Source organism: Columba livia, chromosome 3 (genome assembly GCF_036013475.1).
Source record: "Columba livia isolate bColLiv1 breed racing homer chromosome 3, bColLiv1.pat.W.v2, whole genome shotgun sequence".
NCBI lineage: Eukaryota > Metazoa > Chordata > Aves > Columbiformes > Columbidae > Columba > Columba livia.
The window spans coordinates 48,111,396-48,127,475 of NC_088604.1; the positions used below are offsets into that span (position 1 = coordinate 48,111,396).

General features: G+C 40.6%; 1 protein-coding gene across 4 annotated transcripts in view; it reads left to right on the plus strand.

Annotated features, from left to right (window-relative positions):
* Positions 1 to 65: 65 nt before the first annotated feature.
* The window catches only part of CCDC162 (coiled-coil domain containing 162), a 93,405-nt gene continuing 77,390 nt past the window's right edge, over positions 66 to 16,080 (plus strand). For all 4 annotated transcript variants that reach the window (XR_010471873.1, XR_010471871.1, XM_065059682.1 and 1 more), the window contains exons 1-2: positions 66 to 1,476; positions 6,088 to 14,099. The gene's annotated coding sequence lies outside the window, so the exon portion shown is untranslated. The remainder of the gene's footprint in view (positions 1,477 to 6,087; positions 14,100 to 16,080) is intronic.

Genomic DNA, 16,080 nt, shown 5'->3' on the forward strand with positions numbered 1-16,080 from the left:
ATAAGCTTTATTGGCAGTGTGAGGGATAGCTAGGGATTGGAAGCACAACCCATGACTTGGTTAAACCGTGACAATGTGAGAGCGTTCTTGATAAGTGCAAGGAAGGGGCCACTACCAAAAGCCTGGGTCTTCTCATCAACAGAACATGCATCTAGCACAGTATAAAATAATTGAGCTGTTATAGAGGAGACCTTGAACTGCCTATCAGTGTGTTGTGGAATTTGTGATCTCTTCTACCAGAGCAGTTTTCATGTGTACAGCAGTTTTCCATACCCATACAAATGTAAGATGGGTCCTTAAGCAATGGTGAGTCTGCTCTTTTCCAGCCCCTGCTAGATACATATGGTGAAAGACTTAACAGTGACAGTAACAGTTCTGCTGCAGGTCTCTGATATAAAGAGAACGCAGTGTTTTCTCAAGCCCCTGTGCAGGTAAGAATGAAAATTATAGTCATGCTCTGTTTTCAAGTGTTTTGAATAAAAGCTAGTAATGATATATGGTCCTAATGGAAAGGATTTGCATCAGTAAGCTTTGTTCTGCCACCTTCAAGACAAAGGATTAGGAAAAATTTCAGACAATTAATTTAAATGTAGAATAGATTGTTATGATCTTTGACAGGAGTTGTACATGTGGGCTTTTAGGGGTGATGGGGGAGTTTATAGGCCCTAAACATCTTTATCAGGACTGTGGAAGACTGGTTTGTTCAGCTAATTTTCAGAGATGGATTTCCTCTACTTTGTTAAACTGTATAGACATCCATCTTACTTATGGATTACCTCTGGCTTAGAAAAGCAAGTTGTATGCTTCAAAACACTTAAACTGTACTAAACATGGTATTTTCCTGGTGTAGATAGCATTTCTGGGGTGGGTTTGTGCATTTCTGGACACTGGAATTGCTGACAGCAGAGGCAAAAAACAAGTATTTCTGCTATTAACATTTTCAGATTGTAGGTATTCTGCTGCCACGAGATAAGCCTTTGCTGTTCCTAGGGATAGTTAAATAATCTCTGAAGCTCACTAACCAAGAGAGCAAGCGAGAAGGGCCATACCAAGCCCTAAGGAGCCTAAAGCATTATATTTCATCTGGAGGTCCAGCCCCAGACAAAAGTCATCAGATGTTGGATTGAGAGAGAAAATTGCCAGCAATTTGCCCCAGGTGCTTAAAACCAGATAGAACAGCTTTGTGCAGGGGCAGGAGTCAGAGTAAGAAATGCCCTGGCCTTGCAGCTGGGGGCCAAGAGGCCGTCACAGCTCCTGCAGCTTGGGGTTGCTATGGGGACAGCTGGGCCTGTCTGAGCAGGGAACTGACACATCAGTCACCTGCTCCCTCTGTGCCTTGACACAATATTTTTGTTGACTATAGAAACCTGGGTAGAGGGGGGCATTTTGGTGCCAGAACTGGGGAAGGAGAAGCTCAGCTCCTCTCTTGGACAAGGGACTGCTGTGGAGGCCAGCAGCTTTGGGTTGGTCAACCAGGTACTGGATGGGGCAGCACTTATACCAAAGGAAGCGTTGAATAGTCAGTCTTCAAAATGTGTGTGCTGACAGGGGCTGGCCAGTCCCAGAATAAAACTGCTCTGTTTGCCTTTCTGTGGGGCAAGTGGCTGGAAGGAGAGGGAGAAGGCTGGTCCTGGTCCTATCGGCAGCCAGGCATTGTACATCTCTGCCTGCTTGGGAAGGGCATGGGGAGCTGGAGAAGCTGTCTTGCTCAGAGCCAGGAGCTGGGATTTGAGAGGGGAGAATGCAAACTTCCATTAGTTGACCAGGGTACATCGCTTGTATTTCAACTAGGAAGATTTCATTGTCTTTTAATAATTGTGCTGCCTTTTTTTTTTTTTTTTCTGGAGCTTTTATTTCTCTAAGGCATGTGTTTTCACACACTAAAGCAAAGCAGCTGCACTTCAGCATGGGCTGAGAGAGTCAAATGAGATACAAAGGCAGAGTATCCCAAACAAGCTTTCTTGCTTGAAGAAATGCGTAAAATTTGTTTTCGGATTGTATCTCAGTGTGAAAGGTGGAGTAGGAGATCAACTTATGTATTTATTTATTGGCATATTCACAGTTTGAGGCAATTGTCAACCACATAAGGCAAGTGTTCAAAGAAATATGCAGCAAAGAATAATTCTGCAGAGCCCACAGTGGTGAAGTTGAGCTTGTGCATGAGTGTTGGCAAGGTTCAGCTCCGTGAGAACTGGGCACGCAGATCGCAGGGAGTTTTGCTGGGGTCTGAATGCCTCATGTCTTACGGTCCAAAAACGTTCTGGCCTGGAACTCCATAAGCTTACATTTGGAGAAAGCACAGTGGTCAGAGCAGGCTTCTTCACAAGGACAATATGTTTTGGCTTAATAAGTGCTTGCTCTACTCTTTTACAGATTCTTGTTTTGATTTATATCTTGCATGTTTTCGTTTGTCTTCTCAAATGAAACTGTTTTTTGTTTTGGTTTGAGTTTTTTTTTTAATGAATGTTTTTAACCTAGCTATAAGGAGCAGCAGGCAAAACCACACAGTGATCCAAAAAAAGACTAATTGGTTTATTTACTCAAAATCTGAGTTCTTTTAGGCTGAGTTATGCAAAATTGCCACAACAGATTTTGTTAGTATTTGGATCTAGGGTCATATTTCATGGCTAGACATAAAGAAAATTGGACAAAAAATGTAGGTCAAACAGTATAATTAAAAATACAGACAAGCAAATTGTATCATACAATAGTTCACTTTCCTGCTGCTAATGAAATGTGCTAGCACAAATTAATGGCTGGTTACTCAAGCCTTCTGGGAAGATTTTGTCCAAGTACAAAAGGCATTCAGTTTGAGCATGTGTGTTAGAATCTTCTAACCAGCAAAGCTGGAGGTTGGACATAGCTGTAAACCCAGTGTGTTCTGGGAATAGAAGCTGGCAAAAACACTCGAAGCAAAATAATCAGGGCAGGATCTCACTGGGACTTGGATACTGGCTAACGTAACTAAGTGCAGATGTTTATGTGGACTGAAAGACATTCCCAGAATAAGAATACTGTACAAACACACAATGATTTTTATGGCAGAAAAAAATAAGGAAGTGAGGATAATAGAATATATGCTCCTATTTCTGATGAAGCATTTTCTGTTTTCCTTGGCTTGCCTGTACTGAAGTGGGCAAGGCCGCCTCTTCTGCATCCCCTGCTGGGGCCTGTTGAAGCTTCTGCAAGTGGCTTGAGTTGTGGCTCTGGTACTTACCTGAAGGTCTCCACGGGCTCCCTGTGTGGGTCCCATAGTCTCTTCCATCAGCAGAGACAAGCAAGCGTTTCTGGAAGTGTTACCCTGAAGTAACAGCTGAAACAGGTCAGATGAATCTTATCCCAAATGCCTGGTTCTCTCTGCTGACTATGAAGGGAGTCTGGGGTGAGTGGTGAGCTTAAATGAAGATAGTTATACTGTACACAGAGTTTGGCCAGATAAATTCTGAGGAAATGTGGAGCTCTTTTCTCTGATTTCTGGGGATCCTGAGTTAGCTCTTCAAAGTCTTCAGAAATACTGGCTGTGTCCTGGGCTGCTGATGACCTGGGAATCCTGTGCAGTGCATTCAACCATTTTTCCTCCTGTTTTCATGTTTTCTTCTCATGCGTTGGTCTAAACGTGGATGCCTGTCCTGAGAACATGCTTACCTTAACTTCCCTGTCATGAGTGGTCTCACTGATCTGAAACTAGGAAATTAAAGTCTTAGTGCTGTGTGGTGCAGGAAGACACAGACTACTATAGGATTTTATTCTGCTGATACTTATGATGACTTCTTTTTGCAAGCTGAATTTATTTATGGACAGCTTTACTATTTTGCCAAAAGTTTTGCTTTATACCCAGAAATGGTAATTTATAATCCCACTGCATCACTCTGCTACCCTAACTTCACTTCCATGTTCTCAAAAAGCGGCGCTAAGTAATTGCCATTAGTTTTACAGCCATATCTGAGTTATTTTAATCTTAACTCCACTGCCTGCATAGTGGCATCATTTCTCTTGGTTCTTTCTTATTTATATAGCTGAAGAACTTCTTGCTCTTTATTTTGTTATGTTGTTAATTTAGCTGGTATTTCTTGCTTTAGTTCTGGGCTTCCCAGCTCTCTGATTTTTATTTGGTTTTAATTTCCCGTTGTTCTCTGCCAGCTCTTGATGGCTTTTTTATCAGCTCCACTATCCTTGCTTCCAACCTCTTTCCCTTGCTTTTATTTTGAGGGCAACTTCCAGTTAGCTTTTTACCATTGATTTAAAGATTCTCCAGCTTCCCCAATATTTAAATATTTTTTCTAATTAATCAGTTTCTCTAAATTAAAACCCTTCTGGATTTTAACATTTATATCCAAGTCCAGTCTTGTTCTCCATTCTAACCCAAATTATGATCACTTCTCTAATATTCTTACCACTTACCAAAACTGTGTGAAATATCACCTAGGTTCAGTAACCAATTGAAGGCATTTGTTGAGTACGGCAGATTTTTTTTAATTTGTACTAATTTAGTAAAAATTTTTATCTTCATTCCCCAAATAAGTAAAACATAGATTCCCTTTGACCTTTGAATGGTGCTAGCCATTCATAAATATAAATTCAGTAAAATACCAGGCTATCCAATCACCTTTGCCATAAATTCAGTCTTTCCGAAGCGACTCATATCCTGTTGCCAAGGTGTGCTTGTACCTTGTTTATATTATGCTTATTGTATCAGTTTTCATGCCTTATGTTGTTAGTTCAAGCTCTCACAAAGGCATGTAGTGTGTGAATATGGTGGCTGCTTCTCATCAATTTCACCCAGATCCCTGGCTGGATTCAGTGAAATCTTTTAGTCTTTTTTTTTACATAGCACTTCCTCATTTTAGTCCCCTGATGTTTCTTTGTCTCCTTTTTACTTGAATTTCCTCTTCTCTCAGATGTGAAATTCAGGTGCAGAGATTTGAATTCTTCAGTTCCTTCCCACAGCTGTGTAGTTTGCAGCTCTTATTATCAGCAAGGCAAATCCCCTAAGAAGAGACAGGGATTTGTCCAATGCCTTAGGATACCATGAACCAAGATGGGCCCCCAAAAGGTACATCCTACACTGCTGTATTCAGCCTCTTGACCATAACCTGTGTTTGCCAAGTCAAACCTGTGACTGGCCCAACAGCTGTTATCATTCAGTGTTCCCTTATGGAAGAAAAAAGGAGAAACTATGTGCCCAAAGCAGCCAAACAGATTCTGCAAACCACTGAGAAATAGATGCTACAGATGGTTGTTCTGTGATTGATTACAAATGAACTAGCCTGTTCTTCCCCTTTTCTTCCAAGAAAGAAACACCAAATCTTTCTGCAATGACTGGCTTCTTCCCTTAAAAAGACAATTTACTTTTTTCTCTTTTTTTGTTTTCTAATTTATTATGCCCCTCACTGACAAGTGCATAGAATACTGTAATTCCAGATGTTGGTCAGAAAGCATGGCTGCAATTCTCACAAAGCAAGTGTTTCTCATTAGAACTGAGTACATTTGGATTATTTGTAGACAGTAGATTTGTCAAAAGTGGAATTCCTTGCAAGTTGTTTCATTCCTTTTATTCTGGACAACTTCAAGTAGTAGTTTCAGGTGGGAGAAATGGGGAAAAAATAGATTTTGAATGTCAGCATATTTTGTTTCAGAAAAAATGAAAGCAAAAAGTTTCAATTCTTCTTTCGTAAAAATGTATTATTCAGCACATCAAATTTAATGTTTAATTACCTAAACTTTCTGAATTCTCCTTAATAAACTGGGAGGAGGGAGGAGACGGCATTTGTTAGTGGAATGTAGGAAGATACTTGAACATTTTTGGCCCCAAACAGTTTTTCTCCTATTTTCCTCAGACTGGCTATCAAAATCAGAAAAACAGTTTTCATTCAGTTCTGTTCCTGATATTAGAAGTCTTCTTGTTAAAGGAGATGCTGAATAAACAGTTCTTTAATGAAGTCGCTATACCCCAGATATTGTGTATATAGGAGTGGGAATTTGTGCTTTTTACATTGCCAGTTTTCCAGGTCCAGAGTTCAAAAGTTACTCTTGCGAAAGGAGCTTCTTCTCAACTGCTTTTTCTTTTGATCTGCCAAACTGAAATAGGCAAAATGGATGAAGTGTATCAGATCTCTTCTACTGAGAAGGTCCAACAGCTGGAACAAGAACTAGCAGCACAGCTGGCAGAGCTGAAGGCAGAAATAGAAGACAAGAAGATACTTCGGGGAACAACAAATAGGGCATACAGGTAACAAGAATTTCCTGGGAAATCAGGGAGAGTGAGATTTATAGCAATGCATTGGGTGTCTTTTTGGGTGTTTTTTTTTGGTCATGATACAAAAATCATGTCTATAAAGTTGTCCGATTTGGAAACCTGAATATATACTTAGGAGCCAGGAATAGTGGATTTTTCATTGCATGTCTACCACAGAATTATGGATGAAGTGGAAGAGAATGTCAAAACATAAACTAAATGAATTTCAGGTGTGTATTACAAACAGAACTTTAAATCTCCCTAGCATGTCAAGTATTTTCTTCTTACCATGAACAGAAAGGAGCTTCAAACCTAATGCTGTGGTGTCTAAACAGAATGGCTACATATAGAATCATGGAATGCTTCACGCTGGAAGGGACCTCAAAGATCATCTAGTTCCAACCCCCCTGTCATGGGCAGGGACACCTTCCACTAGACCAGGTTGCTCAAAGCCCCATCCAACCTGACCTTGAACACTTCCAGGGATGGGGCATCCACAGCTTCTCTGGGCAGCCTGTTCCAGTGCCTCACCACCCTAATGGGGAAGAATTCCATATATCTAATCTGAATCTACCTTCTTTCAGTTTAAAGCCATTACCTGTTGTCCTGTCACTACATGCCCTTGTAAAAAGTCCCTCTCCAGCTTTCTTGTAGGCCTCCTTTAAGTACTGGAAGGCTACAAAAAGGTCTCCCTGGGCCCTTCTCTTCCCCAGGCTGAGAAACCCCAACTCTGTCAGCCCTGTCTTCATAGGAGAGGTGCTCCAGCCCTCTGATCATCTTTGTGGCCCTATTCTGGATTCAGTCCAAGACATTCATGCTTCTCTTATGTTGGGTGCCCCAGAGCTGAATGCAGTACTCTGGGTGGGGTATCTCAAGAGTGGAGTACAGGGGGAGAATCACCTCCCTTGACCTGCTGGTCACGCTGCTTTTGATGCAGCCCAGGATGCAGTTGGCTTTCTGGGCCACAAGTGCACAGTGCTGGGTCATGTTTGGCTTCTCATCAACCAACACCCCCAAGTCCTTCTCCTCAGGGCTGTTCTCAATCCATTCTCTGCCCAGCCTGTATTTGTGCTTGAGATTGCCCCAACCCATGTGAAGGACCTTCCACTTGGCCTTGTTGAACTTCATGAGGTTAAGACAGCTGCTCTTACTTTCCTCAGCAATGATGAAATGCACACTATGACAATATATCCAGGTTTGGCATTATGCTTCAAGGAAGCTGTAGACCACCTGGATAATATCTGGAGAGAAACAGAGGTCAAGAACACTTGACTAGGACAATTGAGGCAAAAAGGAAAGGAACTGGACTGTCTCCACTCCACTTTCTCTAGGCTATAATTCTTCAGACAGTTGGGAAATTGCAATAAAGATGAAGGGAATAAGCTTCTGTTTGCACTTACAAACAGGATAGAAAATAATGAGCTAAAATTCAAACCTTTCAACAATTGTGTGAATTAAACACTGATATCTGGACTAGGAGGTTGCTTGCTATCCTTGATTTGACTTCCTTAAGAAGATACACAAATGCCTTTAGGGAATAGATTTACTTTTCCCTGCCTTAGAGCAGTGGAAGTGGTAAATGATCACAAAACCCCTCCCAGTCATACCTCTTTAGGGCTCTAAAGTATTCCAGTAGAATTTCTCATGTATCACTTTTGGACAAGACACTGGAGCACTTTTTTTTTTATGGTTTGATTTTCACCTATGTTTTTAATTCGCATGCATTCATTTTATTAATTTAAATAAAATATTTGTAATATATGCTTGCTTTAAGTATATGAATACATGATAATTAAAAAATAGCTCTTGTGCAGAGGTTTTCTCAGCCCCTCCTGTGATACAGGCACATTAAGAAGGAAGTTGTCTAAATTGCAAAGGATGCTTGTCAAGGAGTTCCACCGCAAAATTGTTGGTTGAAATATGTGCCCATAGAACTGACAGGCATCCAGATGGACTTTTTTAAGGGCTTTGACTAGAACATCGAGGTAGAAGAAAAAACTTTTTACCAAAAAAGTATGCTAATGAAATAAATTCTGCTGCTTCATATATTAAAGTTTTCATCCCATTAAATATTTCATACCATTTATTCCATTCAACTTGCTTACTGTTAACTTCACCATCTGAGTTGTGTTGGGCCTGGCAAATGTTTAGTTTATATGAGCTTATATGTAATATCCTTTTAAGCATTTTTTTTCTGTAGTTCTGTTCGAATTCCAAAGGATCTGTCTTATTTTAGAAAAGAAAGGGAGGTAATACTGAAGAAAGACTTACAGGTAGGTAGCCATAACATACACTGGCTTAAAAAAAACCTCTTTGCTCTTTACCAAGTAGTAACTGAAAATTAAAATTGGAGGAAGTGATACGTGTTTTGGAATGAAGGACAGTCTGTAAAGACAGAGTGTGAATGGTTATAATGTTGTTTGCACAGCAGTAAAACAGCATAACCTTTCTTTTATTTGAATAACAATGTGGACTTGGCTCTGCAGTGTTTGTGTATGTGACAACTCCCAATTAAATTCAAAGCCTGCACATTTTTCTGTATTTTTTTTTTTTTTTAATAGCCAGGAAAATAGATCTATTCAACATGTGGTCCGTTTGCAAGTGGCAGAAGCAAAACCTCTTGTTATTCAGTCCGATGTCATGCAGAGGGAGTTAGAGAGCTGCTGGAGAAGGGAGCACACAGCAGCAAACTTGCCTCTGCTGCTGCGCCAGGCAGGGGAAGATCATGGAGCTCCTCTGGCCCAGCAGGCTGCACTGTGCACATTTGGGAAGGAAAACAGTATGAAACTCCTCCCTGAAAACAGACACGAAAATGTTAGCGCTTGCAGTTTCCTGGTATGATGTGAAAATGTGCTCATTTTCAGTTTCATTAAAGGACAGAAATCTAAGCCAGGTCAGATGGGCTGGGACAAGGTTCTCCTCATTTCCAGATGCTCTTGTGCTGTTCTAGTACACCTGTGTCATGGGCTGTCTTCATTTGGATTTTTAAAGTGCAGTTCAAATTTCTAAGTCCAGTGGACTGAATTCTGACATTTTCCTTGTATTAACTGCTTTTTTTCATTCTTGCAATAATACTTCCACTGGGACAACTTAGGGGAAGTACCCTTCATGGGCAAATACAACAGCACCGTGACTGATTAGCTGTTGCTTTGGTGTTATTCTCTGATGCTAATGATGATCTACATATTGCTTAAGTATCCTATAATGTTAAGCTGTTGTTGTTTACAAATGTTGGATTTACTGGTTATTTCTGAATTTATTCAAGTTTTTTACAGACAGGATTGCCCAGCTAGTCAAGAGTAAATATTTGCACATGCTTAGATGGAAGAGGTTTTGTATGCACAGCAGTGTCATTGAACAGCTTTGTCCTCTCTATCAGGTAGGAGCCAAATCCTAGGATCTAGCACAGTAGCTGGCCATGATAAACATAGTGTTAGCAATGTTTGGGGTTCTTTGGCAGCCAAATAAAAAGCTAGTGTAACAGTAAGGGTCATTTGTCTCTGGACATTCACTCTCAGCTGTCTGCTTATGGTCAGTATAAGCTGCTCCGGGAGATTCACTATTTGGACTGAAATTCCCTGATCCTCTTTGGGTTGGAAGTACCATTTGTAAGCATTTAGGAAGGAAATAAACCTTTGAGATTACTCTCAAACTAGGATTCCTCATGCAGTAGGAAATCAATGGTCTTCTTGCTAATAAGGGAACAATATGCAGAATGCAAAAATGGCAGTGTCTCTTTTATATATTTATAAACAGAAAAAAGTTAGTCACATAATAGAGGAATACAACAATGCAGTTCAGAGGGCTGCAAGACTTTCAGCAGCAGGGGAAAGTTTCCTGACAGGAAATAAAGATCCAGTGAACGTCGTGACACAGGAAGATCTGATGATTTACACCCAGTGGCTGGTGTGTCACCTCTGCTCTCTGAAGGGCATTCATGGTTCTCCAGGTAAGACGAGCATTTTTTGAATAGCGAACTATAATTATGAAACAATCAAGTCTGGGATAAGAAAGTAAACCAGGGAAGATCAAATCCAATGTAAAAGAAATCTAAAGGTTTGTAGCTAATGAACTAGACTGCGTACATATGACTTTCAATTCTTTTAGCAGATTGATTTTACTAGAAATGAAATACTACAATGATAAAGCTGAATTTAGATAAGTGGAATAATGAGCTCTCTGGGTGCAGTGTTGGGCTGCTTGAATTTGAGGAGATCCAGGATGAGAAGGAGGAATCTTGCAGAGACATTTTTTCTGTATTATTACTGTGATGATGTTTTGATAGAGCAGGACACTAGGGACTGAGTCATCTCCATGAATAGTCCATAGACTTGAGGAGTATTTGTATGTTTAAGTGTCACCTTTTGAAGACAAATCTGAATACTTCCTTATTTTATCTGGTTTCTTTAATGATTTTGTTATATGAATGCTACAAGTCATTGACAGTGCCCAAACTTCTGGAATGATACACAAGGGATAAATACAGTTTATTTTTTCTCTTTTGTATTTTATTACATTATTTGCAACTGAATAGTTTGTATGCTTTCCAAGTGACTAACAACAGATATGTTTTTATCTCCATGTTCTCCAGCATTTGCCTATTTCCCACAGAATAAATGTGGCTGATGAGAAATGTTGTGATGTGGTCCAAAACAACTGGGTCAAATTAAGAAGTGCTTTTGACAAGAATTCAGATATGTTTAATATTGAAGTTTTTCCCTGTTCAAGAGTATTAAGAGGGAATGGTGAGAAATTATCAGCTTTCTTTTAAAACCACAAGTCCTGCAAATAATGCATTTGTTGATGTATATTCTTTGAGAAAGGTCAACAGTGCAAATGCTGCCATCCTTGGTTTGTATGCTTGAGAAATTTAGAGTGTGGCTTTTAAAATGAGCAAGAATCTTGGAAATCTGGTGTCCAAATTCAGGAGTGTGGAGCCCTGAGTGTGCAGCGGTCACTCCTCTGGGCTTAGTTGTGCCCTGGCCTTGCAGAAACAGATGGTTCAAAAGGATACTTGTGGGATCGACTTGGTGGAGAATTTAGGATGTTGATCCAGTTATGCCAAACCCTGAAACTCACCCTTCCAACTCTCTGAAAGAATATAATTTAAAATATTTCTGTGTGTGGTCTGTTTCTAGAGAAACTAAGCAAAGAGAACTATTAAGATTTATACTGAAGTATCTCTAGAAAAAAATCTCCTTGTATTTATTTTCAAGTTGTTTTTCCTTTTAAAGGAAGGGAGGGAGTGATGTTGTTTATGTAGAATTACCCAGTATGAGTGGTACTTAGCAAGCAAGGCAGCATTCCTCTTGCAGAGTGCTTAAATCCTGTGATTTAACCCCTGCTTTTACAGACAGAGTGGGAATGGCGTGAAACTGTAGGAGCTCCCAGGATTGTCCCTGTAAAAGCACAACACCTCTCTCCTGGGGACTAGGCAGGGTGTTGTCTCCTTCTTGCCATTGAAAAGTGGGCTGGCCAGGGTGGAGGAATGAAAAGGGGCTGTGACTTGTCCTCCTTGTCTGCTTTCTCCACTGAAAAGCTCTACCACAAAGGATGTACCTATGGGTCTGCACAGGGAACCAAGGCACAGCCCTGGCCTGGTGTGGCACTGCCCAGCCAGTGACGATTGAGAACAGTCCTAAGGAAAGTGCAGATTTACCTGGGACAGATAAGGGGCCTTTAAGGCTCAGTTACCCGTCTAACTAAGCTCTGACTGGTATAACTGGCTGTGCTGGTGCAGTCCTTTTTCACTCTTTAGGCCCACAGAAGTCCCATGGTGGAGAGATATGGCAGCACTGCCTTAGGAGTATGGTGGTACGGGTTTTAAGGCACAGGGAGAGGAGGGTTAAACTACTCTCTCCAAAAAGAGCTCATTGAACAGGCCACATTTCTCTTATATAAGCAGGACAGGAGAGAGAGGGACGGTCTATGATTTTGGATACAGTGGGCTAATAATGTACAGAGAAGGGTGCAAGACCTACAGTGTTATAGAGGTTGCCTGAGCCATTCATTTTACCATGGAGTGGACTCTTATTGATATTAAAAAGCAACTCAGAAGTGCTCTAACTCACTTTCATCTTCAATATCTAGTTAACTAATGTTTGAGGAACAGTATCATATTACCATCATAAGCTTCACTCATCTGCTATTTAGATCTGAGCTTCATAGATGAAACAACAAAATGATTAAACAAGACAGTAAAAACAAAGCTGTATTGAAGCATGGAATAGAAACGCAGATGGCCTTTTATTGCTGAAACAATGAGATAATTAATTAGATTACATGTAGTTCCACTAAATCCTGAGAGTTTTGCTGGACTTAGGAAAAATGTAACTTAACTATTAGGATCTTTGTGTGCATCAGCAGTACCAATACCGGGTAACACCAATACTGGGTAAAGGAGAATCAACTGACATTTATTTGGACTTTCAAAAATTTTTGTAAAAATACTAACAGAAAAAAGTGCTGCTGTTTGTTACGGCTTGGCCTAAGACAGAAACCACCCAACCAAACCCCTCATGTTAAATATACCTGTCAGAGAGCTGGGGGAGAAAAAAGGAAGTTGACAACTTATAGGAACTCGGTAGTTTTGGCTCTTCAGGGTTGCAGGAATACTGATATCCTTCAAAGCTTTGAGCAAGCCTGAGATGAGGAAAAGAAGGAGGAGAAAACATTTCCATTCTTCTAAAAATGGATGCTATGTTGCTAACAGACTCTTCAACGTTGACACTAGGCCGAACTCAGCCATCCCCATTACACCCTTGTTTCAGAAGTTTGCAATAGCAGCATCATGCCAGAATCAGATACCGGAGGAGTGATAACCCCGAAATAGTAACATACTTGAAGTTCTTGTGGCATGTGAAGATTTGGGAGGTGTATGTGTGAGAAGAATGTTGTACACCCCTGGGCCAGGACTCTGTCCAGGCAGTAGGATTTGTTAGCTGGTGTCCTTACCATGCCAGAAGATAAAGCTCTCCTCCAAGGACTGTAGACATGCCCTGACCTGCAACAGCTGTTAGTATTTCAGGGTCTGACAGAAAGCCCTTTCTTAAAAGAGAAATTAAAATAATAAAAACCCATACAATGCGTGTTCCCTCCCCCCCGTCCTCGCATTCCATTCTCTGACATACTTCCACTTCAGGACAAAAGAAAGGGGAATTACATCATTATGTGGATGCAAAGCTAAGGGCACTGACAGCATTGCTTACAGTCATCTTACCAGTCATGTTGCTTAAAGTGTTGATGTTCTCCAGCTGCTCTGATTATGGCTGTTTTTTGCAGAATCCTGCCACAAGGACAGTGGATTCACTTTGCCCCATCACAGCACTGCAACTTAGGAGCTGAAACCTCAGCTCCAGCTTCTGTTTTCTCACTTTGTTATTAACTATAACCTTAAGGATCTTGAGAACTCAGGTGATGAGATGGAGCTCTTTTTCCTGGTAACTGTAATGCACTTCTCAATACTAAAAAAAAAAAGGTCCTTAAAAGTATAAAAGTATGGAAGGAAGTTCCATTTATTACAAATCACTGTTTTACATCATAGAAAAACAAGATTATGGGCATTTTTGCTCTTGACAGCAAGCAGCAGAAAGGCCCAGCTTGTTCCCCCTCCCTATAGTAACTGCTGATGTTTGTATTTCCAGCATCACAGTTCTGAGTCCGTGCCTTTGTTCTCCCAGCTCTCACTCGTGCTTTTTGTGTGCTTTTCTCGAGTGTTCCTGCCCATTTGGTGACTCCCCGAGCTGTGGTGCTTCCACTAGAGGTCGGCCGTGACCCACCATCACCCAGGACCTCACCAAACCTTGGCCACTTAGGGATTACCCACAGGAAAACTCTGGTTTTTGTCTTTTCTGTCGTTCAAAAGGTAAATCCAATCCAAAATCTCCACCCTGTGTCCAGGGTCCCAAAGAGACGCGTAACGTTTAAACAGAAATAACAAACTGCTTTTAAAGACATGGCTTGCCTCACAAATCGTGCCTTGTATGAGAACAAGTGGAACAGTTGAAAAGGACAAAGGTCTGGTTCCATAAACTGGTCTGTAGGTCTCTCATCAAATTAACATTTGACTAGTCCAGCTGAACTCACCCAACTATCCGAGATAAGCACGGGCAGAAGTGTTTACACAACTGGGGAATGATGTAAATTACCTTCATTGAAGGCTGGCAGAGGCTTATGCATTCTTGAATAAGATTATCAAAGAACTTCTTCCAGGCTAACGCTATTTCTCCTGAAGCCAGTGGTAATAAATTTGCCTGTGACTTTAACTTGAAAGATAGTGTTTTTTAAAATCTTGGTCTTCTTTTTGGAAGCTCCGGAGTTAACAGCCAGTAGTTGCATTGTGTTTGCTGAAAAGGAAAGAAAACACTGAACCAGGATGTCTCCTTTGTCATTTCATCACTCCATGTATTCATTTATTTATTTTTTTCAGCTGATAATACGCAGTGTTACTTTGCTATAGAATTTAATATCCAGCTTGGGAAATATATAACAGTACTATGTCCTTTTATGCTATAGGCTGTCCAAAAATTTATAGGCATTTTCTGTAAAACAGCAGACAATGAGAACATTTCTAGTTTATGACACAGAGGTTTCCAGGTTGGAGAACTGGTCCGTGCTACATCCAGCCAGGGCTTTGAAAAAGAGAGACAACTGGATCCCTTTTTTTAAAGTAATCATGAGGAACTTTCCTTTTTCAGTTGTGTTAGTTCCTAACCAGTGTTCAGGATGTACCGAGATACATTTCAGCAATTAAAGTCTAAAATGTTTGTTTTGACAAATAGAGTGATGATTTTTTAATAATTCAGGCCTTATCAAACTCCTGTATTTCTGTATGGTCAAGAGCCCCTTTTCATGTCTGTTGAAAATAGAAAGTAAATGTATTGCACTTCCCTTACTAAGTATTGCTTCATATACAAAAAACGTGTAGCGATATTCAAAAGTTTTGTGGTTACTTTTATGTCAAACAGATTACGCCTAAAGCAGACGCCTGGCAACAAAAGCTTTTGATAAAACTGAAACAACGAAAATAAGTGGATAGGCTGATGGACCTTCATTCAAAATTTGTAGAGATAATATAACTTAAAGTGTTTTAATTCAAAGTTATTTTAATTTATTTATTGGACACTTCCAGGGAAATTGAAATGTCTAAAGAAAGGTTGCCTCAGGTTTATGTATCGTGTGCATATGCTCAAATTCATTAAATACCCACTACTAAGGTGCTATAGAGATTTTTTTTTTCCCCTCTTTTTCAGTTCAGTGGTTTTAAAAGGCAACTTGAACACTTGCATAAATATTCAAAAGCTCTGAAGTTCACCTAAGTCAGGTCAAAATCAGCCTTGGAATTTGTGTCAAAGGGATTGTTTTTTTCCCAGAATGTGATCAAGGTTGTGACCTGTACTCAGACGACAAGGAGGGATGCTCCAATAGTGAGGCGCAAGTCTAAAACTTGGTAGGGCACAATGTACAGATTGCCTGTGCCCCAGGGAGAGGTTACTGTGTGTCTCTATTTTGGTGCAAGCTTCACAGGTTCTCTTGAATCTGGTGATATATTGCCATTTTTGGCCATTTCGAGGATGCCCTGCAGGACAGCTCTGTCTAGGCTGCCTGCCATCCAGACTCCCTGGAAAAATGGCGATGTGCATTCACAGATCAGGCCTGCTTTGCATCCCAAATGAGCCTGGGGCACCCCTACCACCCCACATCATTGTCTTGCTAATGGTGGTCATCTGTGAAGAGCAGTATTCATTTGTCCTAATTGCATCTTATTCACTGCATGTACCCTGCAGGGCTGACTTGCACACATTCCCAGTAAGCTCTGCTTATTCCCTCCTGCTGCAGATGCTCGG